The sequence below is a fragment of the Pinus tabuliformis genome, chromosome 6 (assembly GCF_031772625.1).
Source record: "Pinus tabuliformis cultivar Carrire ecotype Pingquan chromosome 6, CPIR1, whole genome shotgun sequence".
Taxonomy (NCBI): Eukaryota; Viridiplantae; Streptophyta; class Pinopsida; order Pinales; family Pinaceae; genus Pinus; species Pinus tabuliformis.
Window position 1 is genome coordinate 758985309 of NC_142292.1, and position 20063 is coordinate 759005371.

The 20063-nt window shown below is 36.6% G+C and overlaps 1 protein-coding gene across 5 annotated transcripts in view; it reads left to right on the forward strand.

The window, feature by feature from the left end:
• LOC149260944 (uncharacterized) overlaps nt 1-20063 on the forward strand; it is a 39647-nt gene that overhangs the window by 12009 nt on the left and 7575 nt on the right. The window lies entirely within an intron of this gene.

Consider the following 20063-nt stretch of genomic DNA (forward strand, 5'->3'; position numbering starts at 1 on the left):
TCTTGCTCAGTAATGATTTTTCTTTGCTCTTCCAACTCTTGTTTTCTTTGTTCTTCTTGTAATCTTTTCATGTCTTTTTTAGGCCATCTTTGTTTTCTGGCTGTTATTTCTCTTTTTCTTTATGCTCCTGAAATTTGTTTCTTTCTCAATGCCTAAATCTCTCCTTTTCTTTCTGTGCATGCTGTAATTCTATCTATTGTTTTAACTTGGCCATCTTTGTTTTGTGTATGGAGTCCAAAAATGACCAGCCTGTAGTCAATTCATCCACCAGGATTGTGCAGGGTAGCCCAGTGTCCATTTCATTTGCTACTTATTCCCTTTTTCTAGTTCTGTCTTATCTTCTTTTGTTCTGTCTTCCTCTTTTTCTACCTCTCCATGCCCATTGGTACCCCCCTCAGGACATAAGTTTTCTTCAAGACCTACACCTCTTCCAAGTCAACCTCATCTGGAGGCTTTGGTTTCTTCCCTCCACTAAGTGCTTTCAACTTTTTCCCTTTCCTTTTTGTTGGTGAACCCTGTGTGGTAAAGGCCAGTGTACATAAACATGCCTTTGATGCATCTTCTTCCTGCCCTTCATCTCCTTTTGAGCCTATGTCAATTTCCATTGTGGAAGGAATGCCACGTTTACAATCCATCTGTCTGGACAAATTTATAAATTGCTAAATACTTCTTCCCTTATAATGTAGTACTCAAATTTAGTGGATTCACTAGCTCCACCTTATAACGGGACTTTTGTTGTGTTGGGCTACTACTGAACATGGACCACAAGTTTGAGTTTTCTTCTAATATAGGTTTGGCATCTCACTCTGGCTCCATCAGCTTTTAGTCTAATCAACCAGTCATTAAAGAGCTTTTCAGAGGATGGTTACATGTTGTTAACATTCTAGTTTCTGGGAAAGCAGGCATACATCTACGGCTGAGTACTATGGAGGTGAAATGGTAGTTTCAAGGATGTTTTTAGGTTGAATTTGTGCATGGCTATATGAATGAGAAGAGATGGAAACTTAATTGGCTTGGATTTGGCTTAGCATTATTCATAATTTTGTCTGAATAAACATTCTATATATTTGGATCAATTGAATGGATAACCCTAGGTTACTGTTTTGTTTACAACTTCTAAATAATATAGAGTAGCATTTGAAGATCTACCTGTACTGGAAAGGCTCATTAACACAATTCTTGCTACTCATTTTCAATGTGTCTCCTTGATAGATTTCAACTGCAAACATTTTGAATTGTGGCTGGCTTTCCTATCTCTAGTATACCTTTCGACTATTAATGCTGCATTGGCAACCTTGGTTGCTATTGGGTATCCTTTCTTTGGCAGCCCTATGATGTTATGAATTAGGTCAACAATGAACATCTATCAGAATGTCCTCTGGCAGTGAAGGTCTCCCTCTATGGTATTTATTGATGATAAACTTTGCAGCCTTTACCTTCATGCCAGAATTTTGAACTTGAGGTAACTAAACTTTTGCTGGTCAAGGTTTTATACTATTAATGTGTTGACATCTTTACTAAATATTTTGTTTTCCTTGGTTTTTGGTCAGTTTGTCACTGCACTGTTGAGTGTTGCTCTGACGGTCATTGTCTCATTGATCGATGTGCCATTTCTCACTTTTTCGTCGATGAGTGCTCTGTTGGTCGGTGCATCAACTTCAACTTGCCATTTTCCTATGTTGGTTGATCATTTGAGGATGGCACCATCGACATCAACTTTGCTTCTCATGCCATTGACAGTGACTTCAGTTCTGTCCTTGTCGATGGTATCATTGACGTTGACTTGTTTTTTCCCCTCGTCAAGGGGGTCATTGACGTTGACTTATTCTGTCTACCATTAGAGGGGTGATTGACATTGACTTGATTTCTTTCATTGTCAAGACAATGATTGGTTTTGACTTTGTTCATTACACCGTTGATGATGTTTCCAACTTTTATTACCATTCTTTTCTTGTTGATGATGCTCTCAACTTCGCCTTTGATCTTCTTGATGCTGATTCTGTTAATTGTAGATTTTTTTCTTCAATTCTTTGTTCCAAAGAATCGAAAAATTCAAAGCCTTCATCTCGATGTTTATAGCTACAGTCAAATACTTATCCTACCAATTTGCTTCTGTTGATCCCCTTCTTTTTATTTTCATACCAATCCACTGGTGACTGGCAGTTCAAATTCCTTACATTTTCGCTTTACTATTCATTTGTGTGAGTTGTATGTCTTTTTTTGCTTTGTTCTTATTTTCTCCCTCTTTTTTATTTTTATTTTTATTTTCTCTAGCTTGCATGCTTCATCATTTTTCTTTGAAAATATGTCTGATTGACAAGAGAATATTTACAAGAAAACTGATAATAAGAGTGAAGGGTATTGCAATTGAGTCTTATATACTTTAACTTAGAGCTATTAAAGCTGACATAAAATCAGAATAAACTAATGCATCTAACTCTTTGGCATCCTTAATTAGAAGATAGCCTTTGGTAGACAATTCCATATGCATTTCATGTTGTCAAGAGTGACAAAAATATTGGATTGAATTGATTTCGTCAGAACACATATTTGGATCATACCTTTAGATGGTAAATAAAGCAGTGATATGAAGACAATCCCAAATTCTTGTGAAGCGATAAAGAACAATGGATTGAGTCACCAAAGAACTCTGCTTGCCAAAGAAGCTAAGCTTGAAACAGACCTAAATACTGATCTAGAACATATTTCCAGAAAGTTCTAGCAAACTTGCACTCTGATAAAATGCATTTAAGGTCTTTAGGTGGTTGCAACAGAGGCAAAGACCATCTATCCGCTCGCTTTTAGCAAAGTGGGCTTTGGATGGAATCCCTTATTAAACAAGTAACCAAACACAACCTAGAGCTTTCAACTGATGTGGAGTGACCAAACACTATGGAAGCAGCGAATCACTGATCCTGATTCCTCGGGATCAGAGGAAGTCCATCTAGCATTTAACATAGGAGATAAAGGGTGCTTTCGATGCAAAAGAGTAAAGACTTTTGATATGATATTGTTGAAGCTGCTATCCAAATCTCCAACCCCAATCCTGCCATAGAGGGCCTTGCATATCCTTATCCAACTTATTGTTATCTTTAGGAGGAATTATTCCCATAATGTCTTTGATAACTAGCTTTCTAGAGGACAACAAGGCCTTTTGATTAGTTAGCAATCTCCAATCCATCTAATCTTGACTTTGTGGTCTCAAAATCACAAGATCCCTCAAAAAGAATAATTTGACTTCCTTCTTGCTACATGGGAGCCTTCTTTGTCTTATTTGGGGGCTGAGATGTTCTTCGATTTTTTTCTTCTATGTATGAAAACAAGGTCTTTCAATTAAGGGTTTGTTTGTCTTCAACAATCCACTCCTCCGTGTTTCCATCTATCCTTCATCTTTTGTTGCCAAATCAATCATCATCCTTTTGTTTTCAATAATTCTGCCAATGCACAATGCTAAGTTTTAGCAAAGAAAGATGGAGTTTCAGTAGTAATAATAGTTCTCTCTAGTGAAGCACAACCCTTACAAGACTCTTGAAGACTCGTGAGTCTTCATGAGTCAAATGCCGAAATGAGTCTAGAGGCCAAGACCCTCCTATAAGACTCAGACCCTCCAAGACTTGTCCAAAACTCTTCAAGACCCGTGGATCCGCAAAAGACCCTCATAACTTATAAGGATTGGAAATATCATTAGTTTCTTTTTTGTGCTTAAAATTTACGATATTTTAAGTTTTTTTTTGTATTTTGCGAGTCTTATACTATTCCTTGATTCTTATACGAGTTGTCGAGTCAATAGCCAGACGAGTCTTATACGAGGCTGAGTTGTGCAACATTGGTTCTCTCACCATGTTGCAACCACCCTATCCCTAACCAACTCCTGATTTCACATTTTTTGTTTATGCACACACACATACACAAATGTTGGGGTTTTCAAGTATTGCGTTTCCTTAGTTGGGTGCCATCAACAACTATGCATAGCACAAAACCTTCAAGTTTCTTGAGTTGCACATACACATTAGCCAAGTTGTTTATTGTTCTATAGACGTGACCTTAATTTTACTGTCATATAGAGATGCAAGGTCTCATTTTTTGAAATTCTTTCTTAGAATGTGCTATTTATGGCAAGCCTTTTGCTATTTCTTCTCAACTTCTTGGCAGTGTAGGGAGTGGTGATGGGTCTCCTCTAGATGATTTAACTCATATAATTTGTCTTGTGTTTACACTTCACACTTCCTTTGTCCAACCTCATAGTTGTAGCAATCCTAATTGTAAGAGGTAGAGTATAAAGGTATTGTTGCCTCTTGACCATATACTAACTTAAACGAAGTATGGCCAGTGACTTCTTGTAGGAGTCTTGTATTGTTAGCAATTGATAAAGGGCATCCAAAACATGATTATTAGCAATTGATAAAGGGCATCCAAAACATGTAATAATAATCCCAATTGTCTCCTCTAGGTGATTAAACTCAAATTATTTGTCTTGCATATTATGAATAAAATATATATATAAAATAGAAATAATAATAATAATGAATAATGATTGGTTAACTAATAATTAGTATTGAAGAGGCATGTCTCCAAGGACATGACCATTTGTGAAAGAGCACCTGCCTAGGTGTATATGCGGGCCCTCATTTGTATCATTCTCATCATCTCATATCTTCTGTACATTTCTTGCATCATATATTATTTACCTATTATGGATATTTATATATTGCAAATCTTTTGAGTACATTGTTGCATTTACGCACTTTCTTCGCAACTTTGGTATTGTTGTCGCCCAAAATGTATAGGCAAGATGCGACAATGCTCAGGGAGGGGGTTGTCACTCTGATCCTCGCCTTCTTCGTTCAAGTTGTCTCCCTACAACAAGCTATGGGGGGTAGTCCCTATGAAATGTGAAGATGGAAGATTGTTGGCAACTAACAAATTCGGGAGACATAACTGAATGGCCTAGCAACTTGGTTGAATTAGCAAGTTAAGTGATTTGATTAGATTTATTATGAAGATTAGTGCCTTAAATGGAGTCAACTACTTGCTTAAAACAAATTATTACCAAGTTACCGGATGAACAACTATTGTTTAAGGGTGCTCCACTATCCTAAATGAGATGCAAATCCTACAATCTAGGTGAGATGCAAAGTCTTGGTTTATTTTAGTTATATGCCTACTCTAGATGTATCCTTTCTTTTAACTATTTTGAAGCTAGTCTCTAGAGTAGGTTGTCAGAGAGAAGCCAAAGAGAAGTAGGCTAGGGCCTGGTTAACGCTACCTCCCCTTAGGTTCTAACCACCCGATGCTTTCTTTTAACTGTTTTGAAGCTAGTCTCTAGAGTAGGTTGTCAGAGAGAAGCCAAAGAGAAATAGGCTAGGGCCTGGTTAACGCTACCTCCCCTTAGGTTCTAACCACCCGATGCCTCCAACGCTGTAGAGACTGTGGCTCTGATGACTTCAAGGTCACCGTATTAACCACTAAAGAGGTACTAGGCTCCTCAAGCTAGGTGAGAAAGGTGGTCCTATTCTCTATCAACTAAGCTTAAGCTTGGAAGTAGATTAATTAATGCAAGATACTAATCCTAGTATGCAAGTGAAAGAGACGGGTGAGTGCTCTTAAAGTGAGATCACTTAATTATTCTAGTGTTCAATTATAATGATCTTTAATGAAGGTACTTAAACAATAAACAACCTCAACCACAAGAGACAATGCTTAAGCTTAATAGTGCCAGAAAATGTGACAAGTAATATCAATAGACAATTGCTTAAAAGACAAGATCAATGCTACTTCAATACAATTAGCAACTTCAAGATTATAGTCAATGAATAACCAATATGCCAAGATACACAATTAGATTCTCTTATCACACTTATGATTAAACTTGATTATGAGATCCACAAGAGATATCCAATTCACCAATGAGCAATGTATCTACTTATAAGTTATCCCACAATATCACTTAGAGCAATTAACCAAACTTGTTAAACACTTGTCAACTTGATTAGAACACGTGTGTGAGGATGCAAGAGTGAAAATGGATGCTAATGGTGCAAAAGAGAACTATAGATCAACCAATAAACATAAGATTGCAGCAGTAGAAAAATCACCCAATTACACTCTTAAATGCTTATCCAAGTTTCACAAAGTACAAGGAACAATAATCAAGTGAAATTAGATGAGCTTCAACACTTTAACATTGCTGCAATTTTTTTTCTTGTGGAAAAAACGTAATTTTATTCATAGGACAAAATTACATATTGTGGATGCTGAAAAGCATATGCAAAAGAGCTGTTCCGGTTTTCACAGAAACCAATAAAAAATAATGAATGAAAAAGTTATACTTTTCTCCCTTTTTTTCCACCTTCCGCCATCCTCCAGTGTTGGGGGTAGCAGTTACAATGGATAGCTGATTTTTTGTTATAGTTGTGGGAGAGTCCTTATCCGACTCGGATCCTTCTGAGCTGTGAGTTCTCTTGTTACTAGATGTTTCCTTTCCTGTTGGTTGTGAGCTCTGTCGCTGCAGAGAGTTACTGGGGTCTTCCTCTTCTTTCAGTGTGCTGTCCTGAATTATTTGTTCATCCTCTTCTGAATTGTATTCTGTAGCCTCTGTTGTATCTACTTTCGTTACTAATGGCTCTGTATGTTGCCATCCTTTAGTCTTTCTCTATTGCTGCTTGTTCCATTTGGGGGTGTTTCTTGCCTGTGGACATGTACTGTGCAAGTGTCCTGTTTGTAGACGCCCGCGGCATCAGAATGCTGTGTTTTCATAATCCAAGGGTTGTATTCACTGTGTGTTGTTAAAGTTCAGTGTTATACTTTCTGGTAGTCCCTGGCTGAGATCTACTTCGACACAAAATTTGGTGAAAGTAAAGATTCCCTTTATGAGTCTGTCATTGTTGGTCTTTAGAAATTTACCCAAGGTGTTTCTTATAGCGATTAAAACCTTATGGTGCTAGAAGTGTATAGGGAGGTTATGCAGCCTAACCCATACTGGCATATTTGATACCACCATTGTGTTGGCGTCGAAATCTGGAAACCACAGAGTGATGAAGAGCCCAACATTGCCCTAGAACCATGGCCCCTGGTTGAGGATGTGATCCCTTTCTTGTTCAGAACTGAATCTTACTATAAAAAAGCCTTTGGGACATAAGTAGATTTCGCAGTTTGTTGTCCAAGTGGTGTGTATCCATTGATGCAGAACGTCAGATCTAGGCCAAAAACCATTAAATCTGCAGATGACTGCGTCGGAACATAGAGCTGAGTATATAGAATTTACCTCAGGTATTGCAATGGTAAGAGCAGGGTTCTCAGGTTTTTGTTCTACGATGTATGGCCTAGAGAGTTCAGGGGCAGTTGAAGGATTGGACTGCTTTTGCCCTTTACCCTTAACTGCATCCTTGAAAGAGCCTGTGTTCTTTGAGCTGGTTCCAGGACATCCGCCCCGCAGACGGAGATTAATAGTGATAGTCGAGTCTGTTATTATTTTGTAGTCCTGGAGGGTATGATTGTCCTGTAAGCTGAATCCCCTGAAGATTAGGTTTTGCCTATGCGCTGGTATGCCAATGAGGCTCTGTATTTTGAGTCTCAGATCCTGGATCCTGCTGCCCTTCCAGAGCCTTAGACAGTAATGCCTTCCTGCCTGAGTTTTGATGAAGATCTGTGTAAGATCCGTCGCTATAGAATATGTGTCCAACTGTGGAAGACGTCGATCTGCTGCCCAGGACGGCCTGTTCCATACGGCTGGTTCTTCACTGTTCAACTTGCCTTTCAGACCCTCTCCTACGATTTGGGCTTGTGGGGCAGGACAGGGTGTTATTTTGGCACTTAGCTGCCCCCAGATCTGAACTTTTGGTGGGCAGATTAGACCTTTGTGTACCAGATTTATTAGATCGTTTACAAATCTGAGGGTTTTTTCACCTTCCTTGGCATGATAGGTTGACCCAGATCCGAACAGTGCCCATGCATGAACAGCGGGGCCAGACTCAGGATTGTGTTTAAATAATAAGAAGGGCTTGCTGTTCCTTACCTCTGGATCATATAGGTTGCTGGTTCCGGTGCTATTAACACCATAGATCCCTTGACCATTCGCCTGAACCGACGCAGATATGGTGGTTGCAAAAACCCTCGCGAAGATTTGTAAAACGTCCACCTCAGTGGGATGTGGATCCGTCTGAGGGAAGGATCGATCTGCTGTCCAGGGGTCCAGATTTGACGGCTCGTGGCGTATCTGAGCACTGTCTGAGTCTTGTTTCTCTGAGTTTGGGCTGCTGTCCAGCATGTTTGCCTCCCTTCTTGCTTTGCCGCGCATCCCCAACGCTTTCTCCCTATCATCCAGCTGTGGTAGCCCTCGGATTTGAGTATATTGGTATAGATCTGGCCAAAATAGGGGGCCTTCTGCTGCAGTGTTTCCTAATAGGGGGGATTTCACCCATATTTGAGGCCATGTAGTTGCAGAAAACACCGGATCTAAGGCATGGTTCCGAAACCCCCAGGGAACAATCAGAACCTGCGTCTAGGGTTCAATCCCACTACTGCCCCTTCCTTTGATGGTAATCCAAGTCTGTACTGCGAGAGCAGAGATAAGGTCATCCTCAGCGTCAGACAGATTGAAAGTGGTGCCCGATCCAGTCCAGGGCTTGTCTTTCTTCAGGGGCGTGGTAGTAAGGGTCTGGTGCCGGCGGGGAGGAGAGACATAGCACGCTCTGGATCTGATAACTAGACGGCTAGAGTGAAAGAGCATCGACGGCTCAGTTTGCAGGTTTGGGATCAAGGCACTTTGGCTGAGAACTGCAACGACTGCCTTTGCTGTTGCCATTGCTCTCCAGTCCTTCTTGTTGTCCCTTGGCCTCTCTCCCTTCTTTCGTCAACCTACAAAATCCGATTACATTGCTGCAATTTTTTATATCAGATGTTAAATTAATATTACAACCTTCAGAAAATGATGAATTATGCCAATAAGTGCAAGCCCAATGAAAGTAAGTGACAATATAATGATGGAATATGATTGCCAATGTGTTATCATGCCACTATTATGAACTTAATTACTGCTGTAGGCTAAATGTAGATGGCTGTAGCATATGAATCAGATCTGAAAATTTAACAAACAATTCACTAAATCCACTTGTATGCAATCAATATGATCCCAAGATTTGATCTTTAGTGACTTAAGGTTATTTTTTCAATGTCTTATGTGATTGATTAGTGGATTTAGGCTTAGATTTAGAGTGTTTTAGTATTGAATACACTGCTGTAACAAAAAAATTCAGAACTGAAGAACAGAACAACAAGGAAAATGTGGGGAAAGTGAGCAAACCCTTAGGCCTTAAGGCCTAGTTTGGTGGCTAGTTGTCCTTCAATTGACTTGGGACTTGAGCCAATGACTTGCAACAGAAATTGTTAGCTGAAAACAAATAGACCAACCCTCTTATGACTGGAATTAGGGCACTAATGGCTGGTTGAGGCCTTGTTTGGCAACTTTGGCCCTTGAAACCCTAGCCCAAGAGGCTAGTTAATCTGCAAAACCAAGTGTTAGCCAAATAAACTCAATTCTTGATTCAAATTACCATAAACCAATGGAAAATAATTTTCAATGGTGTCCCAAGCCTACAACCACAAAATTTAGCTGAAGAACTGTTGTAAAACCCCACAACTTGGCTGAAATGAATGCAAGCAGCAAAACCCCACAAGAACCCCAACGAAGGAAGGGAAAGGCTCAATAGGGTCAACGACTAGGGATGCAAGGCCACTAGGGCTTGCGACTAGGGCAAAATTGCCCCAAATAGGGTTGCGACTAGGAGGGAAGGCCCCTTAGGGGTTGTGTCCTAGCCCTAAAGGGCTGCCGTTAGGGAAAAGGGCCCTAAAAGGTTGTGGCAGGGGCTAAAGGAGGGGGGGGGGGCAAGGCCTCCAAGAGGCTAGACGACTCCTCTAGAGGGGGGCCGAGGCCTTTCTTTGCCCAAACTAGGGTTGGAAGGGCTGGATGGCTAGGCCTTGGGTCTCAAAATTTTTCCAAAAACCTGCAAACAAAATTTTATTCATGAACTTGCTACCAAAATGCTAGACGCTGGGCTTGGAGGATGAATGGAGGCTAGATCTTGCCTTCCTAGGCCTAGATCTGCCTCAAAACCCCAACAAAAGTTTTTGATCATCTTGAAATTCACTTACAAAAAATAAATCAAAGAATACCCAAAACCCCAAATATATACAAAAATATAAAAACCCAAAAATAATAAAACCCCAATTGCTGCAAAACAAATAAGTTAGAAATATTTTACAAATTATTTACAAATAATTTACAAATATACAATTTCTACAAGCTTTAAAATTTTTGGAGAAAATATTTTTTTGAGTAATAACAGTGGATGAATATATTTTTTGAAAAGTTTGAATATTGGCCAAAACCCTCCTGCAAAATTAAAATACCATATAGAAATCTTAGAGCCCAAACATAGTCGGCTCTTCCCCACAGTCTGTGAACTTGGAGCCCAAGGGCCAGTGTACCTGCAAATCTCTATAATTTTTTCTCAAGTAGAACTGTTAGATCATATGGTGAATCAGATCACCTAAGATAAAATTTTTACCAATAGAATGCTCTTATCACCAACAAATGAAATAACAAGTTCATAAAAAATTTAGCACAATATAGAAATCACATAACTAGCACGTACCACAGATCAATGGAAGAAAAACACCATGAACTGAACCCCAAAGTCTTTCTATTATGATACAGAAATGTTCCCAACAGAGCAATGGCTCAATACCAGCTTTACAAAATTTTACATCATCCAAAGATATTTAATAGAAGCAAAATGACTTCTATTTATAGAGAAATCCCTCCAAGTGGAAAATAACGGCTAGTTGGCTTGATCTTCGTCAAAATAATCTTTACCGTTGAAATAGTTTGATCTTCTTTTAATCTTCACCTTCGAATTTTTGATTTTGAGGAAAAATTCGAATTTTTCTTAAAAACAACTTTTAATTAATCCAAAAATTAATATCTTGGATTAATTTCTTCAAAAATTTGACTTTGACTTAACCACCAAGGTCCACGAGCTCAAATTTCTTAAATATCCACTTTCCCTTGGTAGGGGACCTCCAAAAATTGATTTTCCTTTGACTCATGAATTTTTGATTATTTTCCACTTGGAGAGAAATTAATTTCTTTATAATATTTTTGACTCAAAATTAATTAATGTCTAGCTTAGGATTTTAATTTAATTTAACCAAAAAATTTAATTAATTGACATTAGAGGGGATTAAAATTTTTTCCACCCTCAAATATTTTAACCATGGTGTCTAAGTATGAGGGACCATGCACTAATTTTTTTTTTACATCAAGATATTACAATTAATTTAACCCTCAAAGGGGGAATACACCTTTACATATAGACCCTTATGACATTACCCAATTCTGCGACACAATATGATCTAGTATAGACCAAGTGGTTTGTAATAAAATAATTTAGCCAAATATGCTTAAATTATTCCCAAACACACTTTTACAAAGACTCAATATAACACTAGGACTCACCTAAGACCGTGTCAGGAGATTCCACCCTAGCTTTGAGGTTTAAGCTGGAAGAAATACACATAATTCGGTGAGGTTAGAAAACTTCCTAGGATGAAATCCGTTGCCAAAATCAGAGGCTTACCTAGGTGTTGTTACATAAATAGATGGTCATACTAGCATCATTTACAATATAACTTGCAGAATTTGGGTTTACAATGATACAATGTGCTGGTTGATGACTTTGAACTTTGAAAAAATTTCTTCGCATCTTTGTATTTTGCTCCCTTGGACTTGTTGACAAAATGCGGTCAACAAGTATTAGAGCTATTCAATCCTCTGGTCGCTCAACTGTTGCATAGAGCTAGTCTGATCCGGCCTTTGGCCATCAACCTGTTTTCAACCTTGTTGTCGTCACAATTCAAATGTTTTGCTACATAGTTGGAGGTTCTCCATTCTACTAGATTTGCCGTCAGGTCTTTGGCCATTGAAAAAAAATAAAAAAATAAAAGAAAAAAATATTTAAAAAAAGAGAAAAAAAAGAAAAAAAAAAGGGAAGAGAGAAGTCCAAATAAAAGGTCAAAAAGTAAATTATCAAAAGAGTTATAGAAAAAAGAAAGAATATAGCTGAACGAACAAAGTTCGTAAATGCAACCATATACTCAGAAGATCTGAAATATATAAATATCCATGATAGGAAAATAAATTATAATATATGATATAAGAAATGTACAGAAAATATGAGATGATGAGAATGTTACAAATGAGGGCCCACATATATGTTGGAAAATGTAACTATGTCCGGTCTTCAATAATGTACTTGAGTCATTATGTAATGTACTTGTCAAAAGAATAAAGAAAAGAATTTATTATTATTATTATTGTGACTTATTAAAGCACGAGTTTCATGCTTGGGTCACCATGTTTTAGGTCAAAGTCCCCATTGAGGACTTCGAGGATTTATTCTGAGTTTACAGAATTATTGTACATTTAAAAGACCCTTCTTGGGCTTTTGAATCATGTAAAAATGTTTAGTATTGAGTCAAATATGAATTATAGAACCTCCACACCATGTCGGCTTAAGGGAAGATCAAGTCGGCCTAAGACCCTATTCGACCCCACAAGAAGCCTATAAAAGGAAGGACATCAAATTCATTTGGAGCATCACTTCTCATCAAAGTTCGAATTCTCTCTACTAGGCATAAATGCGAAAATCCTGTTGCTGGGCAGAAGTACGAAGTGGGTAGCTGGGAAACTCTGTTGCCGGGAAGCTGAAGTGAATGCAAGTTTGGGTGAGTCTAAGGAATCAAGGAAAATCGAAATTTTGGTGGTGGTCTCTCTGTTTCGTGCTTTGGATTAGGAGATCGAAGTCTTCCAAGTTGGACTGCTGCTGGACGTTGTTAGCTGTTGCATAGTCGAAGTTGCTGGGAAGAGGTCAATCTTCTAGAGGCTGACTTGGTGTGGAGGGAAGGTCTGGTCTTGGTCTAGGGTGAAGAGTCTCAAAGAATACTATTGAAAGGAAGAATTACTTTGACTGGGTTTTCCCCTCGAGGGGGGTTTTGCCCTGGCATGTGCCTACATCTTGTGTTCATTGTTTTATGTGCTGCTGCTTTTGGTAATTGCTTGATGAACTAAAGAAAGAAGATATAAAGAATCGTAATAATAAGAAACATCACAAGTAATTATCAAGATCAAGAAAATCTTTACTGCCTTTCTGATTTTCCATCATACCTAGGCAGGTGCCCTTTCACGAATGGTCATGTCCTTAGAGACATGTCTCTTCAATACTAATTATTAGTTAATTAATCATTATTCATTATTATTTATATTATTATATATATATATTTTATTCATAACATTTCCTTCCTCTTCAAAAAGCTTTGCCCTCAAAGCTTATTGCTTGACAAGGTGTGTCATCTGTTTCTTTGTCATTTAATCTTTTCGCATTTTTTAGAGCTCTTCGAATTGTCATCTTCATTGATACATGATGATAGGATCCTCCGAGTGATAAACAAAATTGCCACACTAAGAAGGGATCTGACCATCCTAAATCAATCTTTTGTGGAATCTTTCGATTATTGGAAACTTGTAATGAATTGTTATCGTAAGATTGGATGGTGCAAATATCAGTATTCTTTGGAACATAAGTCTGTTGTTTCTGTTTTGAGTGATACAGATTCGTAGATTAATTGAGATGTTTGTTCTTGTGATTCGGATGTAGATAAGGAGTTCTTTTGGCTTGTCTTTCCCTTATCATGCATGTGGCAATATTATGATTTTCTTCAAGTTTTGATGTTGTTGAGTTGGTTACAAAATCTTCGCTTGGAATTTTCATCATTTGAACTGCAACATCTGAGTGTGTTTTTTCTTCAACTGACTTGTCTTCTTCTTGAGTTGAGATATTCGCTGGATTGGTGTTCGTTCCCTTCTCTTCAACTTGAATTTCTACATTTGAAGATTTCAATGCTTCCTTCTCAGTAAAGTGTTGTACCTTGTTTTCCAACGACTTCTTGTCCTTCTTAAGCTTCTTGATTTGCGTTAGTAATTTTTTCACTATGGTCTGTAAGCTGTGAAACTTCTTCATTCTTGTCAGTGGTAATTTTGTCAACTTCTCTTTGCATGTAGTACATTTTAACCTTCTTGAAAAATTATTTTCGAAATATCTTGTATGTCTTCTGGTGTTACTGAATTTGGCTTCAATGTAACATCTTGTAATGCTATTTTTTTTAATTTTTGTATGAAAATGTCAAAAACTTCCTTTTCGTATTTAGGATGAAGGACCCTATAGTTTCCATCCAAGGTGAACCCAAAATAATAGCACTATTGTAAAAAAATAAGATTTTCACAGTGAATTGCGAGATAAAAGTATAATCCCCAATACTGAGTTGTATATTGCTTATGTTGTATTGTTTGTCACTTTGTTTCAACCAAATTCGTTTAAATTATATTCGATTCAGGAGTCACTAATTGGTTAGCACATTTACTACTAACATAATTACTATATTTAGAAGGACTAATAGAGATTATTATATCTCTTCCTGCAAGTGATTCTTTATTTTAAATAGTGCACTAACACATTTACTAAAGGTTTTTGGAAATCTTTCATTACTGGTCTTTGTTATTTCTTTCAGGATGAGCTTTAGGTTTTATAAGTAATCCTTTTTTATACGACTTCAAAACTTTATAACCCCTTCAAACTTTAATGATGAATTTTTAATAATCTTTTCTTCCTTAAAAAGGAATTTCAATTACTTTTTCGCCTTTTATTTTAATAATGCTTCCCTTTTTAATTTTATATTTTAAATATTTTTTTAATCTCTTTTTTATTTTTAAAACTGCTTCACCTTTATTCTTTCTTCTTTATATAACTCTTTTGATACTTTACTTTTTATGACCTTTTATTTGGACTTCTCTCTTCCCTTTATTTATTTTTTCTTTTCTCTTATTTTTTAATATATATATATATATATATATATATATATATATTTTTTTTTTTTAATTTTTTAAATTTTTTTCAATGGTCAAAGGCTTGACGACGACGAATCCAGTAGAATGAAGAACTTCCAACTATGTAGCGAAACACTTGAATTGCGATGACAACAAGGTTGACGACCAAAGGTTAGATCACGCTGGCTCTATGCAGTGGTTGAGCAACCAGAGGATGAGACAACTTTGATACCAAAGTTATGAACAAAGTTCGTAAATGCAACAATATACTCAGAAGATCTGAAATATATAAATATCCATAATAGGACAATAATATATGATATAAGAAGTGTATAGAAAATATGAGATGATGAGAATGTTGCAAATGAGGGCCCGCATATATACCCAGGCAGGTGCCTTTTCACGAATTGTCATATCCTTAGCGACATGCCTCTTCAATACTAATTATTAGTTAATTAATCATTATTATTATTATTTATGTTATTTTTATATATGTTTTATTCATAACATTGCCTTCCTCTTTAAAAAGCTTTGTCCTCAAAGCTTATTGCTTGACAAGGCAATGTTATGAATAAAATATATATAAAAAAATATAAATAATGATTAATTAAGTAATAATTAGTATTGAAGAGGCATGTCTCTAAGGACATGACCATTTGTGAAAGGGCACCTACCTAGGTATATATGCGGGCCCTCATGGGTAACAGTCTCATCATCTCATATTTTCTGTACATTTCTTATGTCATATATTATTGTCTTATTATGGATATTTATATATTTCAGATCTTCTGAGTATATTGTTGCGTATATGAATTTTGTTCATAACATTGGTATCAAAGCATAAACGAACTTTGTTCATTACATTGGTATTAGAGCGTGAACGAACTTTGTTCGTAACATTGCATTTACACTTCACACTTCCTTTGTCCAACCTCATAGTTGTAGCAATCCTTTTTGTAGGAGGTAGAGTGTAAAGGTATTGTTGCTTCTTGACCATAGACTAACTTAAACAAAGTATGGACAATGACTTTTTGTAAGAGTCTTGTATGCTCACAATATGGCTAGAAGTCTATCGTCCTAGTTGTCTTAGTCGACATTAAGCTTTTTACTAGTGTCTTGTTAAATGATTCAATTGCTTTATTGGTTTGATGGTGATATGGTGAACTCCTTAGCTTTTCACTAGTTTTGCTTATGTGCGTGTAATTAAATTCATATAGAAATGATTATGTATCTTGTTCCCATTCTTGCTATTATTGGAAATGTTCCAATGAAATCAACAATCCACATTTCAAAGAGTAGCTGGGGTAGAGTTGAATTCAAAATCTCAATGTTATCTTGTACTAGTGGTCTACCCATTTGTTGACATCTATCAAGTCATTGATGAACCTTCAACAATATTTGCGCATTGTTGGTCACCACCTAGTCACTGTATTGGATTGCTAGTGCCTTTTCGACACTCCTTTATGTGCTTCTTAATGATATTGACTCTCTCTTGTTGCAATCTAATCATCTTACCACTTACTGTCCAAGCTTATATATATGTCTGTTAATAAGTGTACAGCCAGCAAACTTCATGGTCAACACTTCCTTTTATGTTGAGGCATTTTAGGGGGGGCTTGATCATCATGTAAAAATTGTGCTACATCTTATAATTTTTTTGGTATTGCTTTGGCTATGATCAAATGTGCATTTGGCAAGTTATTGTCAATATTGGCTGTTTTTTCTCCTATGTCAACCTTGGACAAGTGGTCAAGAGAGATGTGTTTTTCCATACTTCAACACATCTCGAAGCCAAATTCCTAGAATAATAACAAACGACTTATGTATTCTCCCTTCATGGCATGTGACCTTCATGTTCAACACTTTCCTTTTATGTTGAGGCATTTCAACTGGGTCTTGACCATCGATTCTTTTGGCACTTTTTTGACTTTGAACAAATGTGAATCCAGTAAGTTTTCATCAATATCAATTAGTTCTTCTCCCATGTCAATCTTGGATAAGTGGTTAGATCTGTGATGTGTTTTCCCAAGCTTCATCACTTTCTGAAAGTCAAATTCCTGGAACAATAACAACTGCATGCCTATTGTTTTGTGGTGTACAGGGTTAATTATCAAATACTTCAGAGCTTGGTGATCAATGTAAAACACAAACAGGGTTTACTAAAAGATATTGTGTGAACTTTTGAAGAGCAAAAGTCATAGCTAAACTCTCTCTTTGTCGTTGAGTAATTTATGCTAGTCAGGTTTAAATTCCTTATGCCTAAGTTATGTGGTGACCGTGATCTATGTTTCCTTGGGTTGAGTGAGTATGGCACTTATTGCAATGTTAGATGCATCTAATGCACATGGAATGACTTTGATCAATATGGAAACGTCAAGATGGGTGTTTCAAGATGTCAAAAGATTCTTCACATTTTTTGGACCATGCAAATTTTGCATCTTTCCTAACCAGTGCATACATTGGAAAGGTGATGTTATAGTAATGTTTGATAAAATTTTAGTAGTATCCCATATTACCTAGTGCTATTCTTGCTTTTGGTTTGTACGGGGCCTCAAATCTAAAATTATTTTATCATCAGCCCTGTCCATTTTCAATCCATCTTTACATACAATATGAATAAGTAGGATACCTATTGGAGTGGCAAAAATACTTTTTTCTGATATTTAGAGACAACCTTGTTTGATGACATCTCTCAATCATTAGTTTTAGATGATGATGGGCATGATTTTTCAGCATATGGTCCAATCATCCAGATAGACTACCATAGTCTTGTAAAGGAATTCTTAAACTGCCTGGACAACTATCATAGAGAAATTTGCAGATTCATTCTTAATTCAAATGGCATGACTTTGTATGGATAAGATCCCTCTTCAGTTACAAGTGCAGTTTTTTTTCTATCTTCTTTTGCATTAGGTACTTGTTGTACCTATAAAATCCATCTGTGAAAGAATAACACTCATGGTTTCCCACCTCATCCAAGTTCTCCTTTTCAAACGGAGTGGGGATTGGATCATTCACTGTCACTTTGGTCAAACTTCAAACCTTCAAAATCTATGCAAATCTTTCTACGGTGTATGTGATTCCCACAACCAACATACTGTTAATCTCTTGCTTTACTTGTTACATTTATGGGTTGATGTGTATGGGCTCTTTTCTACTAGTTTTACACCTTTTATGAATTCAATCCTCAATTCTTCCATTTCAACAACTAGTCCTTTGAAGTATGTGTGATGTTGTGCAAAGACATCTTGTTACTCTTTCAACAGATTTACAATTTCTCATGTCTCCTTCTCAGTCCAATGATCTTTGCTTGAGGCTATTTTGGGGTCGATTGTTGGTTGAGATGCTAAGCTCTTTCACTTTAATTTTTGCATCAATTCCATTGACTGTTTGACTTTTATCAATTATTTTCTCTACTTTGATGGTTTCCATATAATGTTGAAGAAGTCAATTTTGTGATATTTAATCTTAGTTGGTTGGTTTGTTTGTTATTTTTTATAATTTATTCTGGAATATTTTGGCTCTGTTTACCACCCAAATTAATAGTCTTGTTAATGCCTGTACAAGATGCTATGATGGCACACATAGGACAAGTGCCCACTATCACCTCGGCACAAGTCTCCACTTTTTAAGACCAACTCTTACTTAAATGGCCATGGTAGGGTTCATTAAACAAGTAAACTCACCCAAGAGATGGTAGACTAGTGCCTTAAAACGTGATTTTGGGTGAAGAGAGGAGTTCATTCTTTCTTATTTTGCTAGTATGGAAATGATATTTATGCAGAAAATACTAAATAGTGCAGACCAGTAACAAAGTTTACTCAAAAGTCAAGATATCAAACATATAAATAGCTCATACGAGTAAAATTTTTATATACTTACCAAATATGAGTTGCCCTTGATATGTATCTTTGGTGAAGACTATTGCTTTCGAGGAAATCCTTCTTGCAGAACCTTTGTTATCATGACTTATCTTGATTAGGCAAGGGATTGTTTGGTCTTAGATCTTAGTTTCTTATTTTAATCCCTAAACATTGGATAACCAAATCTTGGAGGGACATTCTACTTGACCCCATAAGCCCTAAGTGGACACAAGGCACTAAGCTTAAATCCCAACAACCAACCAAAAATCTCTACAAATTATTTTCTTTCTTGTCTTATTAAGATAAAAATGCAAAAGATATAAAAGAAAAATCCCACAAAATATTTGTTCACTGTCTAGTGCAAAGTTAGTGGTTTATTTCATTTTTCTAGACATATTTGTCCAAAGGTTTATGCTAAATTGTGGATATTTAACACTCAGGGAAAAATGGCCCCACATATTTGTCCTAAAAGGTTTATCAATTCTGGAAATTAAATTGTAGCATTAAAATCAGATTTGGTGGAACCCTAAAAGCTTGGGTTTAATCTTAAAAGGTGCATTCTAACCCTACTCTAGCTTATATTTCAATCTTAGATTGTTTCTAAAACTAATCCAACACAATATGATGGTGAAATTCATTTCCCAAGTGCTTAATTGTGTTTGTATTTCATTTTGGAGATTTTTGGTGAAACCCTAGTGGATTCAAAAACTATTTTTACAAGTTTGAGCTAATTGGATGATTATTTATCACTGCGTTTGTAAATTAATCATTGTTGGGCTATTTTTACACGTTATATTCATTGTCCTAGCAAAACCACCCAGAGTTGATTGTTCTAAGTGCTTTGGGGAACTCTTGGGTGGCCTTTCCTCACTCCAAATATTCATTTTTGTTTATTTTCACCATAAATCAGATTCTGGAATTTGTGGACAGCAGCAAAGCTGTCCTATTTTAGCTATCCTATTTTAACCATATACTCGAGGGCTAATTCAAGTGTATATCTTGTTCTTGGTGTATGCAATCATATCTCATTCTTGTGCATCAAAAGGAAACCGATTCTTGTATTTATTGAATGAGATCTAAGTGGTGGTTAGTATTTTCTTCTGTAGCATATTTCTATTTCAGATTCATCACTTATTAATCAGCTTCTAATCCTCATTATATTGTTATAATTTATGCCCTACTTTCTTGTCGATCATTCTTAAGGCATCTTATCATTTGGCACTAGTCTATCTAACCATATATTGAAGTGTGTGTTGTTTAAA